This window comes from Mauremys reevesii, unplaced genomic scaffold, assembly GCF_016161935.1.
Source record: "Mauremys reevesii isolate NIE-2019 unplaced genomic scaffold, ASM1616193v1 Contig114, whole genome shotgun sequence".
In the NCBI taxonomy this organism is placed as follows: Eukaryota; Metazoa; Chordata; order Testudines; family Geoemydidae; genus Mauremys; species Mauremys reevesii.
In genome coordinates this window covers 82830-90290 of record NW_024100732.1, presented here as the reverse complement: position 1 = coordinate 90290, position 7461 = coordinate 82830, and positions in this window count along the sequence as shown.

The window sequence follows — 7461 nt, the reverse complement described above, 5'->3', positions numbered from 1 at the left end:
TGCTCCAGTGTAGAATTTCTCATTCTCTCAACATCACTTTGAATTTTGGTTTGGTCCCTCTCTCAGTTTACCACACTTTCCAGTATTGGTTTTACCTGAAAATCTGCTCCTGGTTGAATTTATATAAATAAAAGCACCAAACAAAGAAAGAGAAGAAACTGCCTTGGAGAATGCACAGTGACCCTTGAGTGTGGTTGGTTGGTTTCCCTCTGCTTTTTAATTTGGTTGATCAAAAAGCCTGATGAAACCTTATTGAACTGTATTACAAATATTGATTTTATATTCTTTTACAATGAATTGAAATTTATACTTAATTTCCATGTCCTGCCAGACAAATCAACTACATTAATTTTTATTGTGTTTGATACAGTGTGGTGTCATATGTAGAGCCAACTCTTGATTTTGGAAGTTATGTTGCCTTTAAAGCATTCAGAGTGATGACACTCTTTGCAGTAAACCATATGGAAAAATAATTCCAATTACATTTGTCCTTTGCTATGTATAACTGTTTTTGTGCCTTACCCTTTCTGATTTTATCCTTACACGTATATGCTATTCTTTTGTACTCCTCCTTAGTAATTCTTCCATTTCACATTTTGTAGGATTTCTTTTTGATTTTCAGGTCATTAAAAAACTTACTATTCTTCCTATCTTTCCTTTGTATTGGCAGTTGTGCCTTTAATATTGTCTCCATGAGAAACTGCCAGCTTTCCTGAACTCCTTTATGCCTTAGATATTTTCCTTATGGGTGGCTACCTACCAATTCTCTGAGTATATTGAAGTGTGCTTTTTGTAATCCTCCTTCTGTCATTCTCACTCCTTCCTTTCCTTAGAATCATGAAATCTATCATTCGTAATCACTTTCACCCAAATCACCTTCCACCTTCACATTCACAACCAGCTCCTCCCTGTTGGTCAAAATAAAGTCTAAAATGGTTGTCCTTCAGGTTACTACCTCCATTTTCTGAAACAAAGCATTGTCCCCAGTACATTCCAGGAATTTACTGGATAATTTTGTTTTTTGCCATATTTCTTTTTTAACAGCTATCTAGGTAGGTAAAATCCCCCATTATTATCATCAGGATTTGTGTTTTGAATATTTCTGGTTTTTGTTCTAGAAACGCTTCATCTCCCTCCTCTTCCTGATTGGGTGGTCTGTAATAGAACCCTACCAGGACATCCCCCCTGTTTTTTCCTTCTTTTATCTTTACTCAGAGACTTTCAACTGGTCTGCTTCTCACCTCCTTCTGGACCTCAGAACAAGTGTACAATGCAAGACGTCCTCTCTTTTTTTTTCCTGCCTGTCCTTCCTGACCAAGCTATAGCCCTCTATACCAATATTCTAGTCCTGAGATTTAGCCTATCAAGTATCTGTGATGCCAGTTAAGCTCAATTATGACTTATGTACTAAAACTCCCAGATTTTACTGTTTAGTCCTCTTTATTATTACTCCTTCCATTTGTGTATAGACATCTAAGATGTTAAGCAGATACCCCCATGGATTTCCCTTTTGTTACTCCTATAATGCTACTACAATTTTCCACATCTGCTTTTCCCCAAACATCTAGTCCTCTATTAAGGTCACCTTTTTTTACCTGGTGGCTTTTTTCACCCGCCCCCTCTGAACTTAGTTTTAAGCTCTTCTCATAAGGTTGGTGAGTCGGCACATGAAGATGTTCTTCTCCTTCTTGGTCAGATGGACCCCATCTCTTCCCAGCAAACCTCCTTCCTGCAATAGCAGCCCATGGTAGAGGAAGTCAAACCCTCCCATAGACCCATCTTCATAACCCTATTATGTGGACCATTGAGCGTGTATTGAGCAGAAAGCACACTCACTGCAGGAGATGAAGGGACTGAGTTAAACTGCAGATGTCAAGTTCACATACTTCCATTTTCAGTGACTAATCTCTTAAGCCAGTGGGAATGGCTACGGTACAAAAGTATTTCTGTAGATTGGCATGTGATTATTTGTATTGCAGCACTGCCTCATAGTCCCAGTCACAGACCAGGATCCCATTGCGCTAGGACCTGTACAGACATAGAACAAAATAGTCCTTAACTGTCATTAATTAAGACATAGTAACAGCACAATAAACAGACAAGAGGATAATAAAGCAAGCAAACAAATCCCCTTTGAACCAGGTACCAGCATGTAACTAATAGAATGCTACATATTTAGGAACTTTCTCCTGATTCAGGGTCTGATGTGACTAAGCCCCTGTTCCATACCATTGTGTAAACTGGGGACTTGTACAAGATGGAAGGTATACAGTGGCACACAGTCGAGGCCTACTCCATTTTTAGTACATAAACAGGAGGCCACTCCGTAAGAAGCTAAGGGCATGGTCAGCACAGAGAATTTGCCTGTCTCTGTGCAGATGTTATGCACCCCTCAGTGTCTACACCTGGCTCCATAAACTTCGGCCTTTCAAGAATGCAGCATTGTGTAGGAGCACGGGTAATTGTAATAACGCTTGTTCATTGCAGCTGTTAACATCAGGGCAAGGCATCCACATATAGGTCCACTACAGATGGACCAGTGATAGGAAGAGTGTTCATGCATGTGACAAGTAACACCATAAACTATTAAATGCCACAGAACAAATTAAGATCAATAACAGAACAACATTATGTGTGGCGAAGCCATGACAAACACTGTGCAGGCATCAAGGAGCTCGGAAATTAGCACATCATCACCCGAACACTGGCTCAGCTTGACTTAGATCTTGGGCAATAGTAGACCCTTAAAAGGAGGCCACAGCTTTACACCCATGGTCACTGTGGTGTTAATTGGCTGCATTTTACAAGAGCAGGATCATAGGTTGACTCTGAGTGTGTTTACACGGGCAAGGTTTGCACAACACAAGCCTTGTGCACACACTTCCCCTCAGAGCAGCTGCGGGTGGAGGCCCGACCATTCCCTCCAGCAGAGGGGAGACACAGCATCTGCCCTCACTGCGCATGGGGTGATTTCCTGGCACAAACAGCCCATGCTGTATTCTGCGTGGGAAGGCCCAAGCCCCGTGCATGGGGTGGTGGTTCCCGTCACCTCCTTTCCAATTTCAATCCTCCCCTCACGTTAGTGACCTGATGGTATGGCCAGGTGGAGGCGGGGTGGGATGGCAGAACAGCTAGGGCACTAATGTGTCTTTGCTGTGCTGTCCTTTGTTGCTTCATTGTGTGTGACCGCTGCATGCTGGCATGTGCTCCTGCGGCCGGTCTGCCCCGAGAGGTCAGGGCAGCAGGAACCCTCTGTCCCGCAGCTCAGAAAATGGCAAGGCAGAGCTGCTGGAGAGTAGATTGAGTGGTTGGGGCTCTGGATTCTACTCCTCGCTAGGGGAGTATGGTTAGAGAAGAAGGGGAGGGGGCAGGACACCTGGTTCTCTTCCTGTCATGGGCTTGCTATGTGACATTAGCCAAGATGCTCAGAACCAAAATAGCAAAAGCAGCCTTTAATTCTGAATGCCTCTGATTTTGGGGGTGCCCAGTGTGAGCTATGAAGGCCTGAGTTTCACAGGGACTCAGCATCCACAGAGCCCATTATTGGCGCGACCTGGGACACAGCGATCCTACCGGGGAACCTGAGAAACAGCCAACCCTGGGAAACGGAAACTGCCCTGGGAAGCTTGGTATCTGGTTATTGGTTTGCTAATAAAGCCAACTTCCAGGAAGAGAGTGAAATTGGCCTTGTGTAATGTGTTTGGAACAGGCTGGGGCAATAGACAATAGATTATTTAGGTTAATTTTTCTGTCTACCCAGTGGGACGCACTGCTCAGTTTCTTTCCCGGACTCAGAGCTTGCAAGCTTGTCCCCTCCCAACCGGGGGCAGGGAGAGGGGAAAACAGCCGTCACCACCTCCTACCTGTAAGTGGCTGCCCACGCCGTGGTAAGTAGTGGGTGGGGGTGGACAGGCAGCCCAGATGTGCCTACCTTTAAGATGCAAATACAGGCACAGTTCAGTATTTGCTGGTTCATTTGTTTTCCTCAGAATGCCGGGGGCATCTGGCATTAAACGCTGCGAGGCCATTCCACTTTCTGAGGGACGCGCAATTTGGCCAGTGGTTGGGGCTTGCGGCAAAACTCATGTGCCAAAATCTCTTGAGGCCTGGACTAGGAAAGCCCAGGCCCTCAACTGAAGCTCATCCTCATGGAGACGTCCCTCAGTGGCACTTCACACCTGGGCTGGCAAACTTCTGCTGCTGCCCTGTGGCCACAGGCAGCTTCCTACAGACCTCCCTCCCCCTCCCGCGCCCCTGAAGGGAAGGAACCTGTCCCCTAGAGGACGTGGGAAGAGGAGAGCTAACACTGCCTCTGCCAAGACCACGTCCAAGTGGAAACGTTCCCCAACTTACTGGCGGTAACGTCAAAGCCGCAGACCCTAAGCAGGCAGGTGCTAAGGAGAGTGGGCAGAAAACCTCCTCCCTGGCACCCCAGCATCCACAGTTCCTTGCTCACCTCTCCTCGGTAGGGACACTGTTTCAGCACTTTCACTTCCATTCACTCCACCAGCTACAGCCGCTCTTCCTTCCTCTCGTGAGGAGGATGAAGATGAGGAAGGGGAGGCTTTTTTCTCCCAGCACTCTTCACTGATGCAAGGCAGTGTTTGGTCTGCACATCAGGAGCGTCCCACACCTCCTCTAGGGTCTGAATTTCAAGGGTGGTCTGGTCACCTCCCACCTATTCCCTTCCCACCTCAGCGGTCATTCTGGCACCCACAGGCAGCTTATACACAGTTCTGCTCTAACACCAGAACTGGCACCATGGAGGTACACAGGTGCACAGGTACACAGGTACACATCTCCACCAAAATGCACAGTGCCACCAGACGCCCCTGCCAAACAGAATTCTGAGGAGGCAGAAGAAATCTTAGATCAGGAGGCAGCTCCTGCTACCTGTAACTCCTCGCCAGAGAAGAATGTTATGCCCCCTCTACCCACTGCTGGGGAAGATCTCAGGAACTTCCAGGATCTCTTCAAACAAATTGCTGACATGCTCCAGATCACCTGGGAGGAAGTCTCTCTTGGACAAACCCCACATGTCCACCTGCTCCGAGATTGTCCTTCCGATTAACTCAGCACTCACGGAACCTGCCAAGAACATATGGCTGACTCGAGCTACCATTCCGCCCACATCTAAAGCGGCGGACAAAAAATGCTACATCCCTCCAAAAGGGATGGAATTTCTATTCACACACCCTCAGCCAAATTCACTGGTAGTTGATGCAGTTAACAAAAAGGGCAAACAACACGTATCCAGAACCAGCTCTTCTGATAAGGAATGGAAAAGACTAGACTTACTTGGCCGCAAGGCCTGCTCATCAGCAACACTTCACTGCTGCATCGCCAGTTATGAAGCCCCCATGGCGAAGTACGACTACATAAACTATTCCAAATTTTCTGACATTTTTGACTGAATACCAGAGGACAAAAGAGAACAGTTTACATCGCTCATCTCTGAGGGTCACCTCTTGGCTAGGACAGCCCTCCAGACATCTTTGGACTCTGCTGACACAGCGGCAAGGACCATCACTACCGCCATAGTAATGCGCCAGGCCTCCTGGCTTCACCTCTCAGGATTCCCCAAGGAAGTCCAAGCCACGGTAGAGGACCTTCCATTTGAGAGTCTAAAACTGTTCGCCGACAAGACTAATGCGTCACTCCACTTGTTGAAAGACTTGAGAGCCACTCTCAGATCTCTTGGCATTTATACACCTACAGCAAAATGCAAATAAGGCAAGTATTATACATCAGAGTGACCCAGACAAATCCCATACACAAAGCAACTGAGACAATATGCTAAGCAGCGACATAGACAGACGCTGACCAGACGCGGCCCAAACTCCCATTCCACCATGTCTCAACGATCAACATCCAAACAGCAGATTTGAAGGTTTGGTCGAGGGCTTGTCAAATCTCCCCCAACTATTGCTGCCAACAATAGATCCCACCAACCATCTCTTCACCAACCGCCTGATGCTGTTCTATCCAATCTGGCAAACTATCAGTTCTGACAGATGGGTTCTGGAAATCATCAGGACTGGCTACACTATCCAGTTTCTCTCCATCCCATCTACCCCCCATCCCTCTTCAGGGACCCCTCTCAGGAGCCCTTCCTGAGACAGGAAGTGGAACATGTCCTACAACTGGGAGCGGTAGAGCCAGTATGTCAGAGAGGGAAGGGTTTCTATTCCCATTATTTTCTAACGCAGAAGAAACCTGGAGGATGGAGACCCATCCTTGATCTCAGGAAACTGAACATATTTGTCAGAACTCAACGATTCAGGAGGGTTATGTTAGCTACAATCATTCCAGCACTGGAACAGGGGGATTGGTTTGCAGCCCTCGACCTGTAAAACACATATTTTCACTTTACCATATTACCACAAAATATGTGACAATTTGCCCAGTTTAAAGAAAAAGTCAGGACACCCGCAGGAGGGCTTAAATACAGGCCTGTCCCTTTAAAAATGGGATGTCTGGTCACCCTATGTATGGGGAAACAGGCCTTTAAGGGCTGAACTTGCCAGAGTCTGGGCAGGATAGTGTCATGCCAGGAGCCAGACTCAATTTAATCATGGTTTTCTACATAACACTGTATTCTTGTTGGTTGTTATAACCTTAATACATATTCTTCACAACTCAGAGATAGATGTAGGTTTCATTTTTAGAAGGTACACACTATACATTTTAAAGTGATTTATTTTGAAAACTTTTCAGATTAGTTTTACAGCTATATCAGAAAATGAATGACTGTTTGGTTATTTCATTTACCAAAGGTAATTGAAGCAGATGTTAATGAAGTCATTGGGAGGTGAACTATCTCCAATTCGACAGGTTAATCATTAATAGTTGGAGGATTTTCTTGCTGTGCTGTATTAGGAGAACATCACCAGACAGACATTTAAATTGTTTTATTTAACTAAAACAACAACAACATTACGTATTCTGGATTTTTTTCTTCAACAACAAACATATAATATTTTAACAAAACAGCATATGAATTTTTGAATTTAGTTAAACATTCACATTTTTTAAAATCAGGTTTGTTTTTGTTAAAATTGTTTAACTAAAATAGTTAAATGAAATATTATAAAAAAAATTAAATCAACTATGTCAGCCAGGTCAACATGAGAAAATTAAAATATTGGCTTCTGCAGCTAACTCAGTTGTCTTCACCTTCATTTTCCTGTTTCTTCATAATCTGGAAAAGAAAAACAAGCTTTCCTTCTTTCTCAGGTCCCAAACAATTTCTCAATTTTGAATGAATTAATCCAAAGGAAGAAAATATACCTATTTCTGTTAAAAGTGAGAGTATCACCTCAACAGTCTCTGAATCCAAGTGCTTAAGTGACTCCCACCAGTTCACTGGTATGACTTTCTTTAAAACATCCACAAACATATTTCTTGAATGGTTCTTATTCCCAAACTGGGTCTCTGTTACAGCCTGCTGCCATTATACAT